Source organism: Pseudopipra pipra, chromosome 7 (genome assembly GCF_036250125.1).
Source record: "Pseudopipra pipra isolate bDixPip1 chromosome 7, bDixPip1.hap1, whole genome shotgun sequence".
Lineage (NCBI taxonomy): Eukaryota > Metazoa > Chordata > Aves > Passeriformes > Pipridae > Pseudopipra > Pseudopipra pipra.
Window position 1 is genome coordinate 21,733,166 of NC_087555.1, and position 15,059 is coordinate 21,748,224.

Sequence of the window (15,059 nt, forward strand, 5' to 3'; positions counted from 1 at the left end):
GCTACAGGGGGTCACTCTGGCCAGGAGGCTTAAGCAGGCACAAAGGTGCCAGGGGGGAACAGCCCTGCCCTGCTTACAGGGCGGGCTGGGGGTCAGGAAAAGCCCTGCCCTGCTTACAGGGCGGGCTGGGGGTCAGGAAAAGCGCTACCCTGCTTACAGGGCGGGCTGGGGGTCAGGAAAAGCCCTGCCCTGCTTACAGGGCGGGCTGGGGGTCAGGAAAAGCCCTGCCCTGCTTACAGGGCGGGCTGGGGGTCAGGAAAAGCCCTGCCCTGCTTACAGGGCGGGCTGGGGGTCAGGAAAAGCCCTGCCCTGCTTACAGGGCGGGCTGGGGGTCAGGAAAAGCCCTGCCCTGCTTACAGGGCGGGCTGGGGGTCAGGAAAAGCCCTGCCCTGCTTACAGGGCGGGCTGGGGGTCAGGAAAAGCCCTGCCCTGCTTACAGGGCGGGCTGGGGGTGAGGAAAAGCCCTGCCCTGCTTACAGGGCGGGCTGGGGGTCAGGAAAAGCCCTGCCCTGCTTACAGGGCGGGCTGGGGGTCAGGAAAAGCCCTACCCTGCTTACAGGGTGGGCTGGGGGTCGGGAGAGCTCCGTTTCCCCCCTCGGGTGCGGAGATGGGGGCTCTCACCCTCCTTACAGGGTTGCCCCTCTCTCCGGGCAGCCAAAGGAGCGCCATGGCCAAAGGCCAGCAAAGCAAATCAAAGACCCAGCCCTGCTTACAGGGAGGTCGCCCAGCGCAAAGCCAGCCGGGGCAGCCTGAAGGTGCCCGCTGGACTCTTACGGATCCCTGCCCGGGGGGGGCCAGGGAGGTGCATTTGCCCAGAGGGTCCCTGTCGTGCCCCCTCTTGAGCTCGACGCTGCTGCTCCTCTTCTTCGCTCTTGCCTCGAAGTTCCACTCCTGTGTCTTCTTTCTTCTCCGACGGCTTCTGCCAAGGCAGGAGGACACAGTTGAGCCTGAGAAACACCAGCTCCTCCCCAAGAAGGAAACCCCGTCCCTACACCCCCAGAGGGAGATCTCCAAGCCACTACCCACCCACAGGCCCCCCCAGCTCCACAAACCCCTGCAAACTTCACTTGGTCTCACCAGAGCGACGCAGTCCCATCCGCTGCTGGGAGCCGGGCCCTCTGGGCAAAGGCAGCTGGGCATGCAAAGCAGTGGCCAAAGAGGCTGCACCCCTGCTTACAGGGGGCTCCGGCCGCTGCCTGGAGCGCAAAGTGCACGGGACTCCAGGGCACTGGCCCCGACTTACAGGGCAGCCCTGGGCCCAAAGGCCCGCGGAGGCTCCTTCTCTCCGCTTCGGGGGCATCTGACCCGCTCCCCGCTAACGGGGCGGTCGCCCCGCACAGGCTGCCAGCTGAGGGAGCACAAAGGCTCCCAGACCCGGACCCTGCTTACAGGCGGGTTCACACCCAGGGAGCCACGGAGCTCGGCCTTCCCCCGAGGACAGGGAGGGCACACGCCCAGCCCCACGCCTGTGAAAGGGTGGGGACCCCACGGGACACTCGCCTGGTTACAGGGGGTCCCTCCAACCGCCTGCCGGGCACGGGGGACGCACAAAGCCCCACTTACAGGGCCGCCCCCGAGGCCCGGCACTCCCAACAGTGGCCTGACGGCCTAAGGCCGGGGGGGGGGATCACGCTGGCACATCACCAGCAGGACAGGCAGCCCCGCAGCGCAGGCACACGCCCAGGCCCTGGCTACAGGCGGGTCACGGTGCCTGCACCGCCACTAACGGGCTTCGCTCTGTCCTGGGGAAGAAGGGGCAAGGCTGGGCCCTGTCTCCACCCGTGGGTTCAGAGGGCACCCCCCGGTTGCTGCACAGAGCCCCTCTTTCCCTCCTGGGAAGTCTAAGCTACACTAGCCTCACTTTTGCTATGGGGGATAAAACACAAGCTCACTTGCTCACTCACACCGACAAAGACAAAAACACAAAGGGGGAACGTCCCAGAAGAGGGAGCAGGCTCTGTGCAGCCAACGCGTGGGGAGCCATCCCTCCCTCTGGGCAGGAGAGCAGAGCCTCAGCCCTGCCCCGGGCTCTGCAGAGGCCAGAGGGGCCTCAGCACACTGAGGGGCTCCACAACTGGCCCAGGGACCAAGGCCGTGACACGCCCCAGCTACAGGGGGTCACTCTGGCCAGGGGGCTTAAGCAGGCACAAAGGTGCCAGGGGGGAACAGCCCTGCCCTGCTTACAGGGTGGGCTGGGGGTCAGGAAAAGCCCTGCCCTGCTTACAGGGCGGGCTGGGGGTCAGGAAAAGCCCTGCCCTGCTTACAGGGCGGGCTGGGGGTCAGGAAAAGCGCTACCCTGCTTACAGGGCGGGCTGGGGGTCAGGAAAAGCCCTGCCCTGCTTACAGGGCGGGCTGGGGGTCAGGAAAAGCCCTGCCCTGCTTACAGGGCGGGCTGGGGGTCAGGAAAAGCCCTGCCCTGCTTACAGGGCGGGCTGGGGGTCAGGAAAAGCCCTGCCCTGCTTACAGGGCGGGCTGGGGGTCAGGAAAAGCCCTGCCCTGCTTACAGGGCGGGCTGGGGGTCAGGAAAAGCCCTGCCCTGCTTACAGGGCGGGCTGGGGGTGAGGAAAAGCCCTGCCCTGCTTACAGGGCGGGCTGGGGGTCAGGAAAAGCCCTGCCCTGCTTACAGGGCGGGCTGGGGGTCAGGAAAAGCCCTACCCTGCTTACAGGGTGGGCTGGGGGTCGGGAGAGCTCCGTTTCCCCCCTCGGGTGCGGAGATGGGGGCTCTCACCCTCCTTACAGGGTTGCCCCTCTCTCCGGGCAGCCAAAGGAGCGCCATGGCCAAAGGCCAGCAAAGCAAATCAAAGACCCAGCCCTGCTTACAGGGAGGTCGCCCAGCGCAAAGCCAGCCGGGGCAGCCTGAAGGTGCCCGCTGGACTCTTACGGATCCCTGCCCGGGGGGGGCCAGGGAGGTGCATTTGCCCAGAGGGTCCCTGTCGTGCCCCCTCTTGAGCTCGACGCTGCTGCTCCTCTTCTTCGCTCTTGCCTCGAAGTTCCACTCCTGTGTCTTCTTTCTTCTCCGACGGCTTCTGCCAAGGCAGGAGGACACAGTTGAGCCTGAGAAACACCAGCTCCTCCCCAAGAAGGAAACCCCGTCCCTACACCCCCAGAGGGAGATCTCCAAGCCACTACCCACCCACAGGCCCCCCCAGCTCCACAAACCCCTGCAAACTTCACTTGGTCTCACCAGAGCGACGCAGTCCCATCCGCTGCTGGGAGCCGGGCCCTCTGGGCAAAGGCAGCTGGGCATGCAAAGCAGTGGCCAAAGAGGCTGCACCCCTGCTTACAGGGGGCTCCGGCCGCTGCCTGGAGCGCAAAGTGCCCGGGACTCCAGGGCACTGGCCCCGACTTACAGGGCAGCCCTGGGCCCAAAGGCCCGCGGAGGCTCCTTCTCTCCGCTTCGGGGGCATCTGACCCGCTCCCCGCTAACGGGGCGGTCGCCCCGCACAGGCTGCCAGCTGAGGGAGCACAAAGGCTCCCAGACCCGGACCCTGCTTACAGGCGGGTTCACACCCAGGGAGCCACGGAGCTCGGCCTTCCCCCGAGGACAGGGAGGGCACACGCCCAGCCCCACGCCTGTGAAAGGGTGGGGACCCCACGGGACACTCGCCTGGTTACAGGGGGTCCCTCCAACCGCCTGCCGGGCACGGGGGACGCACAAAGCCCCACTTACAGGGCCGCCCCCGAGGCCCGGCACTCCCAACAGTGGCCTGACGGCCTAAGGCCGGGGGGGGGGATCACGCTGGCACATCACCAGCAGGACAGGCAGCCCCGCAGCGCAGGCACACGCCCAGGCCCTGGCTACAGGCGGGTCACGGTGCCTGCACCGCCACTAACGGGCTTCGCTCTGTCCTGGGGAAGAAGGGGCAAGGCTGGGCCCTGTCTCCACCCGTGGGTTCAGAGGGCACCCCCCGGTTGCTGCACAGAGCCCCTCTTTCCCTCCTGGGAAGTCTAAGCTACACTAGCCTCACTTTTGCTATGGGGGATAAAACACAAGCTCACTTGCTCACTCACACCGACAAAGACAAAAACACAAAGGGGGAACGTCCCAGAAGAGGGAGCAGGCTCTGTGCAGCCAACGCGTGGGGAGCCATCCCTCCCTCTGGGCAGGAGAGCAGAGCCTCAGCCCTGCCCCGGGCTCTGCAGAGGCCAGAGGGGCCTCAGCACACTGAGGGGCTCCACAACTGGCCCAGGGACCAAGGCCGTGACACGCCCCAGCTACAGGGGGTCACTCTGGCCAGGGGGCTTAAGCAGGCACAAAGGTGCCAGGGGGGAACAGCCCTGCCCTGCTTACAGGGTGGGCTGGGGGTCAGGAAAAGCCCTGCCCTGCTTACAGGGCGGGCTGGGGGTCAGGAAAAGCCCTGCCCTGCTTACAGGGCGGGCTGGGGGTCAGGAAAAGCGCTACCCTGCTTACAGGGCGGGCTGGGGGTCAGGAAAAGCCCTGCCCTGCTTACAGGGCGGGCTGGGGGTCAGGAAAAGCCCTGCCCTGCTTACAGGGCGGGCTGGGGGTCAGGAAAAGCCCTGCCCTGCTTACAGGGCGGGCTGGGGGTCAGGAAAAGCCCTGCCCTGCTTACAGGGCGGGCTGGGGGTCAGGAAAAGCCCTGCCCTGCTTACAGGGCGGGCTGGGGGTCAGGAAAAGCCCTGCCCTGCTTACAGGGCGGGCTGGGGGTGAGGAAAAGCCCTGCCCTGCTTACAGGGCGGGCTGGGGGTCAGGAAAAGCCCTGCCCTGCTTACAGGGCGGGCTGGGGGTCAGGAAAAGCCCTGCCCTGCTTACAGGGCGGGCTGGGGGTCAGGAAAAGCCCTGCCCTGCTTACAGGGCGGGCTGGGGGTCAGGAAAAGCCCTGCCCTGCTTACAGGGCGGGCTGGGGGTCAGGAAAAGCCCTGCCCTGCTTACAGGGCGGGCTGGGGGTCAGGAAAAGCCCTGCCCTGCTTACAGGGCGGGCTGGGGGTCAGGAAAAGCCCTGCCCTGCTTACAGGGCGGGCTGGGGGTCAGGAAAAGCCCTGCCCTGCTTACAGGGCGGGCTGGGGGTCAGGAAAAGCCCTGCCCTGCTTACAGGGCGGGCTGGGGGTCAGGAAAAGCCCTACCCTGCTTACAGGGTGGGCTGGGGGTCGGGAGAGCTCCGTTTCCCCCCTCGGGTGCGGAGATGGGGGCTCTCACCCTCCTTACAGGGTTGCCCCTCTCTCCGGGCAGCCAAAGGAGCGCCATGGCCAAAGGCCAGCAAAGCAAATCAAAGACCCAGCCCTGCTTACAGGGAGGTCGCCCAGCGCAAAGCCAGCCGGGGCAGCCTGAAGGTGCCCGCTGGACTCTTACGGATCCCTGCCCGGGGGGGGCCAGGGAGGTGCATTTGCCCAGAGGGTCCCTGTCGTGCCCCCTCTTGAGCTCGACGCTGCTGCTCCTCTTCTTCGCTCTTGCCTCGAAGTTCCACTCCTGTGTCTTCTTTCTTCTCCGACGGCTTCTGCCAAGGCAGGAGGACACAGTTGAGCCTGAGAAACACCAGCTCCTCCCCAAGAAGGAAACCCCGTCCCTACACCCCCAGAGGGAGATCTCCAAGCCACTACCCACCCACAGGCCCCCCCCAGCTCCACAAACCCCTGCAAACTTCACTTGGTCTCACCAGAGCGACGCAGTCCCATCCGCTGCTGGGAGCCGGGCCCTCTGGGCAAAGGCAGCTGGGCATGCAAAGCAGTGGCCAAAGAGGCTGCACCCCTGCTTACAGGGGGCTCCCGGCCGCTGCCTGGAGCGCAAAGTGCACGGGACTCCAGGGCACTGGCCCCGACTTACAGGGCAGCCCTGGGCCCAAAGGCCCGCGGAGGCTCCTTCTCTCCGCTTCGGGGGCATCTGACCCGCTCCCCGCTAACGGGGCGGTCGCCCCGCACAGGCTGCCAGCTGAGGGAGCACAAAGGCTCCCAGACCCGGACCCTGCTTACAGGCGGGTTCACACCCAGGGAGCCACGGAGCTCGGCCTTCCCCCGAGGACAGGGAGGGCACACGCCCAGCCCCACGCCCTGTGAAAGGGTGGGGACCCCACGGGACACTCGCCTGGTTACAGGGGGTCCCTCCAACCGCCTGCCGGGCACGGGGGACGCACAAAGCCCCACTTACAGGGCCGCCCCCGAGGCCCGGCACTCCCAACAGTGGCCTGACGGCCTAAGGCCGGGGGGGGGGGATCACGCTGGCACATCACCAGCAGGACAGGCAGCCCCGCAGCGCAGGCACACGCCCAGGCCCTGGCTACAGGCGGGTCACGGTGCCTGCACCGCCACTAACGGGCTTCGCTCTGTCCTGGGGAAGAAGGGGCAAGGCTGGGCCCTGTCTCCACCCGTGGGTTCAGAGGGCACCCCCCGGTTGCTGCACAGAGCCCCTCTTTCCCTCCTGGGAAGTCTAAGCTACACTAGCCTCACTTTTGCTATGGGGGATAAAACACAAGCTCACTTGCTCACTCACACCGACAAAGACAAAAACACAAAGGGGGGAACGTCCCAGAAGAGGGAGCAGGCTCTGTGCAGCCAACGCGTGGGGAGCCATCCCTCCCTCTGGGCAGGAGAGCAGAGCCTCAGCCCTGCCCCGGGCTCTGCAGAGGCCAGAGGGGCCTCAGCACACTGAGGGGCTCCACAACTGGCCCAGGGACCAAGGCCGTGACACGCCCCAGCTACAGGGGGTCACTCTGGCCAGGGGGCTTAAGCAGGCACAAAGGTGCCAGGGGGGAACAGCCCTGCCCTGCTTACAGGGTGGGCTGGGGGTCAGGAAAAGCCCTGCCCTGCTTACAGGGCGGGCTGGGGGTCAGGAAAAAGCCCTGCCCTGCTTACAGGGCGGGCTGGGGGTCAGGAAAAGCGCTACCCTGCTTACAGGGCGGGCTGGGGGTCAGGAAAAGCCCTGCCCTGCTTACAGGGCGGGCTGGGGGGTCAGGAAAAGCCCTGCCCTGCTTACAGGGCGGGCTGGGGGGTCAGAAAAGCCCTGCCCTGCTTACAGGGCGGGCTGGGGGTCAGGAAAAGCCCTGCCCTGCTTACAGGGCGGGCTGGGGGTCAGGAAAAGCCCTGCCCTGCTTACAGGGCGGGCTGGGGGTCAGGAAAAGCCCTGCCCTGCTTACAGGGCGGGTCTGGGGGGTGAGGAAAAGCCCTGCCCTGCTTACAGGGCGGGCTGGGGGTCAGGAAAAGCCCTGCCCTGCTTACAGGGCGGGCTGGGGGTCAGGAAAAGCCCTACCCTGCTTACAGGGTGGGCTGGGGGTCGGGAGAGCTCCGTTTCCCCCCTCGGGTGCGGAGATGAGGGGCTCTCACCCTCCTTACAGGGTTGCCCCTCTCTCCGGGCAGCCAAAGGAGCGCCATGGCCAAAGGCCAGCAAAGCAAATCAAAGACCCCAGCCCTGCTTACAGGGAGGTCGCCCAGCGCAAAGCCAGCCGGGGCAGCCTGAAGGTGCCCGCTGGACTCTTACGGATCCCTGCCCGGGGGGGGCCAGGGGAGGTGCATTTGCCCAGAGGGTCCCTGTCGTGCCCCCTCTTGAGCTCGACGCTGCTGCTCCTCTTCTTCGCTCTTGCCTCGAAGTTCCACTCCTGTGTCTTCTTTCTTCTCCGACGGCTTCTGCCAAGGCAGGAGGACACAGTTGAGCCTGAGAAACACCAGCTCCTCCCCAAGAAGGAAACCCCGTCCCTACACCCCCCAGAGGGAGATCTCCAAGCCACCTACCCACCCACAGGCCCCCCCCAGCTCCACAAACCCCTGCAAACTTCACTTGGTCTCACCAGAGCGACGCAAGTCCCATCCGCTGCTGGGAGCCGGGCCCTCTGGGCAAAAGGCAGCTGGGCATGCAAAGCAGTGGCCAAAGAGGCCTGCACCCCTGCTTACAGGGGGCTCCGGCCGCTGCCTGGAGCGCAAAGTGCCCGGGACTCCAGGGCACTGGCCCCGACTTACAGGGCAGCCCTGGGCCCAAAGGCCCCGCGGAGGCTCCTTCTCTCCGCTTCGGGGGCATCTGACCCGCTCCCCGCTAACGGGGCGGTCGCCCCGCACAGGCTGCCAGCTGAGGGAGCACAAAGGCTCCCAGACCCGGACCCTGCTTACAGGCGGGTTCACACCCAGGGAGCCACGGAGCTCGGCCTTCCCCCGAGGACAGGGAGGGCACACGCCCAGCCCCCACGCCTGTGAAAGGGTGGGGACCCCACGGGACACTCGCCCTGGTTACAGGGGGTCCCTCCAACCGCCTGCCGGGCACGGGGGACGCACAAAGCCCCACTTACAGGGCCGCCCCCGAGGCCCGGCACTCCCAACAGTGGCCTGACGGCCTAAGGCCGGGGGGGGGGATCACGCTGGCACATCACCAGCAGGACAGGCAGCCCCGCAGCGCAGGCACACGCCCAGGCCCTGGCTACAGGCGGGTCACGGTGCCTGCACCGCCACTAACGGGCTTCGCTCTGTCCTGGGGAAGAAGGGGCAAGGCTGGGCCCTGTCTCCACCCGTGGGTTCAGAGGGCACCCCCCGGTTGCTGCACAGAGCCCCTCTTTCCCTCCTGGGAAGTCTAAGCTACACTAGCCTCACTTTTGCTATGGGGGATAAAACACAAGCTCACTTGCTCACTCACACCGACAAAGACAAAAACACAAAGGGGGAACGTCCCAGAAGAGGGAGCAGGCTCTGTGCAGCCAACGCGTGGGGAGCCATCCCTCCCTCTGGGCAGGAGAGCAGAGCCTCAGCCCTGCCCCCGGGCTCTGCAGAGGCCAGAGGGGCCTCAGCACACTGAGGGGCTCCACAACTGGCCCAGGGACCAAGGCCGTGACACGCCCCAGCTACAGGGGGTCACTCTGGCCAGGGGGCTTAAGCAGGCACAAAGGTGCCAGGGGGGAACAGCCCTGCCCTGCTTACAGGGTGGGCTGGGGGTCAGGAAAAGCCCTGCCCTGCTTACAGGGCGGGCTGGGGGTCAGGAAAAGCGCTACCCTGCTTACAGGGCGGGCTGGGGGTCAGGAAAAGCCCTGCCCTGCTTACAGGGCGGGCTGGGGGTCAGGAAAAGCCCTGCCCCTGCTTACAGGGCGGGCTGGGGGTCAGGAAAAGCCCTGCCCTGCTTACAGGGCGGGCTGGGGGTCAGGAAAAGCCCTGCCCTGCTTACAGGGCGGGCTGGGGGTCAGGAAAAGCCCTGCCCTGCTTACAGGGCGGGCTGGGGGTCAGGAAAGCCCTGCCCTGCTTACAGGGCGGGCTGGGGGTGAGGAAAAGCCCTGCCCTGCTTACAGGGCGGGCCTGGGGGTCAGGAAAAGCCCTGCCCTGCTTACAGGGCGGGCTGGGGGGTCAGGAAAAGCCCTACCCTGCTTACAGGGTGGGCTGGGGGTCGGGAGAGCTCCGTTTCCCCCCTCGGGTGCGGAGATGGGGGCTCTCACCTCCTTACAGGGTTGCCCCTCTCTCGGGCAGCCAAAGGAGCGCCATGGCCAAAGGCCAGCAAAGCAAATCAAAGACCCAGCCCTGCTTACAGGGAGGTCGCCCAGCGCAAAGCCAGCCGGGGCAGCCTGAAGGTGCCCGCTGGACTCTTACGGATCCCTGCCCGGGGGGGGCCAGGGAGGTGCATTTGCCCAGAGGGTCCCTGTCGTGCCCCCTCTTGAGCTCGACGCTGCTGCTCCTCTTCTTCGCTCTTGCCTCGAAGTTCACTCCTGTGTCTTCTTTCTTCTCCGACGGCTTCTGCCAAGGCAGGAGGACACAGTTGAGCCTGAGAAACACCAGCTCCTCCCCAAGAAGGAAACCCCGTCCCTACACCCCCAGAGGGAGATCTCCAAGCCACTACCCACCCACAGGCCCCCCCAGCTCCACAAACCCCTGCAAACTTCACTTGGTCTCACCAGAGCGACGCAGTCCCATCCGCTGCTGGGAGCCGGGCCCTCTGGGCAAAGGCAGCTGGGCATGCAAAGCAGTGGCCAAAGAGGCTGCACCCCTGCTTACAGGGGGCTCCGGCCGCTGCCTGGAGCGCAAAGTGCCCGGGACTCCAGGGCACTGGCCCCGACTTACAGGGCAGCCCTGGGCCCAAAGGCCCGCGGAGGCTCCTTCTCTCCGCTTCGGGGGCATCTGACCCGCTCCCCGCTAACGGGGGCGGTCGCCCCGCACAGGCTGCCAGCTGAGGGAGCACAAAGGCTCCCAGACCCGGACCCTGCTTACAGGCGGGTTCACACCCAGGGAGCCACGGAGCTCGGCCTTCCCCCGAGGACAGGGAGGGCACACGCCCAGCCCCACGCCTGTGAAAGGGTGGGGACCCCACGGGACACTCGCCTGGTTACAGGGGGTCCCTCCAACCGCCCGCCGGGCACGGGGGACGCACAAAGCCCCCACTTACAGGGCCCGCCCCCGAGGCCGGCACTCCCAACAGTGGCCTGACGGCCTAAGGCCGGGGGGGGGGATCACGCTGGCACATCACCAGCAGGACAGGCAGCCCCGCAGCGCAGGCACACGCCCAGGCCCTGGCTACAGGCGGTCACGGTGCCTGCACCGCCACTAACGGGCTTCGCTCTGTCCTGGGGAAGAAGGGGGCAAGGCTGGGCCCTGTCTCCACCCGTGGGTTCAGAGGGCACCCCCCGGTTGCTGCACAGAGTCCCTCTTTCCCTCCTGGGAAGTCTAAGCTACACTAGCCTCACTTTTGCTATGGGGGATAAAACACAAGCTCACTTGCTCACTCACACCGACAAAGACAAAAACACAAAGGGGGAACGTCCCAGAAGAGGGAGCAGGCTCTGTGCAGCCAACGCGTGGGGAGCCATCCCTCCCTCTGGGCAGGAGAGCAGAGCCTCAGCCCTGCCCCGGGCTCTGCAGAGGCCAGAGGGGCCTCAGCACACTGAGGGGGCTCCACAACTGGCCCAGGGACCAAGGCCGTGACACGCCCCCAGCTACAGGGGGTCACTCTGGCCAGGGGGCTTAAGCAGGCACAAAGGTGCCAGGGGGGAACAGCCCTGCCCTGCTTACAGGGCGGGCTGGGGGTCAGGAAAAGCCCCTGCCCTGCTTACAGGGCGGGCTGGGGGTCAGGAAAAGCCCTGCCCTGCTTACAGGGCGGGCTGGGGGTCAGGAAAAGCGCTACCCTGCTTACAGGGCGGGCTGGGGGTCAAGAAAAGCCCTGCCCTGTTTACAGGGCGGGCTGGGGGGTCAGGAAAAGCCCTGCCCTGTTTACAGGGCGGGCTGGGGGTCAGGAAAAGCCCTGCCCTGCTTACAGGGCGGGCTGGGGGGTCAGGAAAAGCCCTGCCCTGCTTACAGGGCGGGCTGGGGGTCAGGGAAAAGCCCTGCCCTGCTTACAGGGCGGGCTGGGGGTCAGGAAAAGCCCTGCCCTGCTTACAGGGCGGGCTGGGGGTGAGGAAAAGCCCTGCCCTGCTTACAGGGCGGGCTGGGGGGTCAGGAAAAGCCCTGCCCTGCTTACAGGGCGGGCTGGGGGTCAGGAAAAGCCCTACCCTGCTTACAGGGTGGGCTGGGGGTCGGGAGAGCTCCGTTTCCCCCCTCGGGTGCGGAGATGGGGGCTCTCACCCTCCTTACAGGGTTGCCCCCTCTCTCCGGGCAGCCAAAGGAGCGCCATGGCCAAAGGCCAGCAAAGCAAATCAAAGACCCAGCCCTGCTTACAGGGAGGTCGCCCAGCGCAAAGCCAGCCGGGGCAGCCTGAAGGTGCCCGCTGGACTCTTACGGATCCCTGCCCGGGGGGGGCCAGGGAGGTGCATTTTGCCCAGAGGGTCCCTGTCGTGCCCCCTCTTGAGCTCGACGCTGCTGCTCCTCTTCTTCGCTCTTGCCTCGAAGTTCCACTCCTGTGTCTTCTTTCTTCTCCGACGGCTTCTGCCAAGGCAGGAGGACACAGTTGAGCCTGAGAAACACCAGCTCCTCCCCAAGAAGGAAACCCCGTCCCTACACCCCCAGAGGGAGATCTCCAAGCCACTACCCACCCACAGGCCCCCCCCAGCTCCACAAACCCCTGCAAACTTCACTTGGTCTCACCAGAGCGACGCAGTCCCATCCGCTGCTGGGAGCCGGGCCCTCTGGGCAAAGGCAGCTGGGCATGCAAAGCAGTGGCCAAAGAGGCTGCACCCCTGCTTACAGGGGGCTCCGGCCGCTGCCTGGAGCGCAAAGTGCCCGGGACTCCAGGGCACTGGCCCCGACTTACAGGGCAGCCCTGGGCCCCAAAGGCCCGCGGAGGCTCCTTCTCTCCGCTTCGGGGGCATCTGACCCGCTCCCCGCTAACGGGGCGGTCGCCCCGCACAGGCTGCCAGCTGAGGGAGCACAAAGGCTCCCAGACCCGGACCCTGCTTACAGGCGGGTTCACACCCAGGGAGCCACGGAGCTCGGCCTTCCCCCGAGGACAGGGAGGGCACACGCCCAGCCCCACGCCTGTGAAAGGGTGGGGACCCCACGGGACACTCGCCTGGTTACAGGGGGTCCCTCCAACCGCCCGCCGGGCACGGGGGACGCACAAAGCCCCACTTACAGGGCCGCCCCCGAGGCCCGGCACTCCCAACAGTGGCCTGACGGCCTAAGGCCGGGGGGGGGGGATCACGCTGGCACATCACCAGCAGGACAGGCAGCCCCGCAGCGCAGGCACACGCCCAGGCCCTGGCTACAGGCGGGTCACGGTGCCTGCACCGCCACTAACGGGCTTCGCTCTGTCCTGGGGAAGAAGGGGCAAGGCTGGGCCCTGTCTCCACCCGTGGGTTCAGAGGGCACCCCCCGGTTGCTGCACAGAGCCCCTCTTTCCCTCCTGGGAAGTCTAAGCTACACTAGCCTCACTTTTGCTATGGGGGATAAAACACAAGCTCACTTGCTCACTCACACCGACAAAGACAAAAACACAAAGGGGGAACGTCCCAGAAGAGGGAGCAGGCTCTGTGCAGCCAACGCGTGGGGAGCCATCCCTCCCTCTGGGCAGGAGAGCAGAGCCTCAGCCCTGCCCCGGGCTCTGCAGAGGCCAGAGGGGCCTCAGCACACTGAGGGGCTCACAACTGGCCCAGGGACCAAGGCCGTGACACGCCCCAGCTACAGGGGGTCACTCTGGCCAGGGGGCTTAAGCAGGCACAAAGGTGCCAGGGGGGAACAGCCCTGCCCTGCTTACAGGGCGGGCTGGGGGTCAGGAAAAGCCCTGCCCTGCTTACAGGGCGGGCTGGGGGTCAGGAAAAGCCCTGCCCTGCTTACAGGGCGGGCTGGGGGTCAGGAAAAGCGCTACCCTGCTTACAGGGCGGGCTGGGGGTCAGAAAAGCCCTGCCCTGTTTACAGGGCGGGCTGGGGGTCAGGAAAAGCCCTGCCCTGTTTACAGGGCGGGCTGGGGGTCAGGAAAAGCCCTGCCCTGCTTACAGGGCGAGCTGGGGGTCAGGAAAGCCCTGCCCTGCTTACAGGGCGGGCTGGGGGGTCAGGAAAAGCCCTGCCCTGCTTACAGGGCGGGCTGGAGGTCAGGAAAATCCCTGCCCTGCTTACAGGGCGGGCTGGGGGTCAGGAAAAGCCCTGCCCTGCTTACAGGGCGGGCAGGGGGTGAGGAAAAGCCCTGCCCTGCTTACAGGGCGGGCTGGGGGTCAGGAAAAGCCCTGCCCTGCTTACAGGGCGGGCTGGGGGTCAGGAAAAGCCCTACCCTGCTTACAGGGTGGGCTGGGGGTCGGGAGAGCTCCGTTTCCCCCCTCGGGTGCGGAGATGGGGGCTCTCACCCTCCTTACAGGGTTGCCCCTCTCTCCGGGCAGCCAAAGGAGCGCCATGGCCAAAGGCCAGCAAAGCAAATCAAAGACCCAGCCCTGCTTACAGGGAGGTCGCCCAGCGCAAAGCCAGCCGGGGCAGCCTGAAGGTGCCCGCTGGACTCTTACGGATCCCTGCCCGGGGGGGGCCAGGGAGGTGCATTTGCCCAGAGGGTCCCTGTCGTGCCCCCTCTTGAGCTCGACGCTGCTGCTCCTCTTCTTCGCTCTTGCCTCGAAGTTCCACTCCTGTGTCTTCTTTCTTCTCCGACGGCTTCTGCCAAGGCAGGAGGACACAGTTGAGCCTGAGAAACACCAGCTCCTCCCCAAGAAGGAAACCCGTCCCTACACCCCCAGAGGGAGATCTCCAAGCCACTACCCACCCACAGGCCCCCCCCAGCTCCACAAACCCCTGCAAACTTCACTTGGGTCTCACCAGAGCGACGCAGTCCCATCCGCTGCTGGGAGCCGGGCCCTCTGGGCAAAGGCAGCTGGGCATGCAAAGCAGTGGCCAAAGAGGCTGCACCCCTGCTTACGGGGGGCTCCGGCCGCTGCCTGGAGCGCAAAGTGCCCGGGACTCCAGGGCACTGGCCCCGACTTACAGGGCAGCCCTGGGCCCAAAGGCCCGCGGAGGCTCCTTCTCTCCGCTTCGGGGGCATCTGACCCGCTCCCCGCTAACGGGGCGGTCGCCCCGCACAGGCTGCCAGCTGAGGGAGCACAAAGGCTCCCAGACCCGGACCCTGCTTACAGGCGGGTTCACACCCAGGGAGCCACGGAGCTCGGCCTTCCCCCGAGGACAGGGAGGGCACACGCCCAGCCCCACGCCTGTGAAAGGGTGGGGACCCCACGGGACACTCGCCTGGTTACAGGGGGTCCCTTCCCAACCGCCCGCCGGGCACGGGGGACGCACAAAGCCCCACTTACAGGGCCGCCCCCGAGGCCCGGCACTCCCAACAGTGGCCTGACGGCCTAAGGCCGGGGGGGGGGATCACGCTGGCACATCACCAGCAGGACAGGCAGCCCCGCAGCGCAGGCACACGCCCAGGCCCTGGCTACAGGCGGGTCACGGTGCCTGCACCGCCACTAACGGGCTTCGCTCTGTCCTGGGGAAGAAGGGGCAAGGCTGGGCCCTGTCTCCACCCGTGGGTTCAGAGGGCACCCCCCGGGTGGGTATGCTGCACAGAGCCCCTCTTTCCCTCCTGGGAAGTCTAAGCTACACTAGCCTCACTTTTGCTATGGGGGATAAAACACAAGCTCACTTGCTCACTCACACCGACAAAGACAAAAACACAAAGGGGGAACGTCCCAGAAGAGGGAGCAGGCTCTGTGCAGCCAACGCGTGGGGAGCCATCCCTCCCTCTGGGCAGGAGAGCAGAGCCTCAGCCCTGCCCCGGGCTCTGCAGAGGCCAGAGGGGCCTCAGA

General features: G+C 66.4%; 6 long non-coding RNA genes across 6 annotated transcripts; all 6 read right to left on the minus strand.

Annotated features, from left to right (window-relative positions):
- Positions 1–691: 691 nt before the first annotated feature.
- LOC135417220 (uncharacterized) lies at positions 692–2,416 on the minus strand. Its single transcript, XR_010431965.1, has 2 exons — positions 1,078–2,416; positions 692–919 (listed from the first exon to the last, which is right to left on the minus strand). It is a non-coding gene; the product is annotated as an uncharacterized LOC135417220 (long non-coding RNA).
- A 382-nt stretch (positions 2,417–2,798) lies between these two features.
- LOC135417221 (uncharacterized) lies at positions 2,799–4,523 on the minus strand. The gene is made up of 2 exons (XR_010431966.1): positions 3,185–4,523; positions 2,799–3,026 (listed from the first exon to the last, which is right to left on the minus strand). It is a non-coding gene; the product is annotated as an uncharacterized LOC135417221 (long non-coding RNA).
- Positions 4,524–5,225: 702 nt separating this feature from the next.
- Positions 5,226–7,098, minus strand: LOC135417222 (uncharacterized). Its single transcript, XR_010431967.1, has 2 exons — positions 5,613–7,098; positions 5,226–5,453 (listed from the first exon to the last, which is right to left on the minus strand). It is a non-coding gene; the product is annotated as an uncharacterized LOC135417222 (long non-coding RNA).
- A 2,323-nt stretch (positions 7,099–9,421) lies between these two features.
- On the minus strand, positions 9,422–10,270 carry LOC135417223 (uncharacterized). The gene is made up of 2 exons (XR_010431968.1): positions 9,807–10,270; positions 9,422–9,648 (listed from the first exon to the last, which is right to left on the minus strand). It is a non-coding gene; the product is annotated as an uncharacterized LOC135417223 (long non-coding RNA).
- Positions 10,271–11,106: 836 nt separating this feature from the next.
- Positions 11,107–12,120, minus strand: LOC135417224 (uncharacterized). Its single transcript, XR_010431969.1, has 2 exons — positions 11,926–12,120; positions 11,107–11,766 (listed from the first exon to the last, which is right to left on the minus strand). It is a non-coding gene; the product is annotated as an uncharacterized LOC135417224 (long non-coding RNA).
- A 78-nt stretch (positions 12,121–12,198) lies between these two features.
- Positions 12,199–14,511, minus strand: LOC135417225 (uncharacterized). Its single transcript, XR_010431970.1, has 2 exons — positions 14,074–14,511; positions 12,199–13,914 (listed from the first exon to the last, which is right to left on the minus strand). It is a non-coding gene; the product is annotated as an uncharacterized LOC135417225 (long non-coding RNA).
- Between the last annotated feature and the right edge of the window lie 548 nt (positions 14,512–15,059).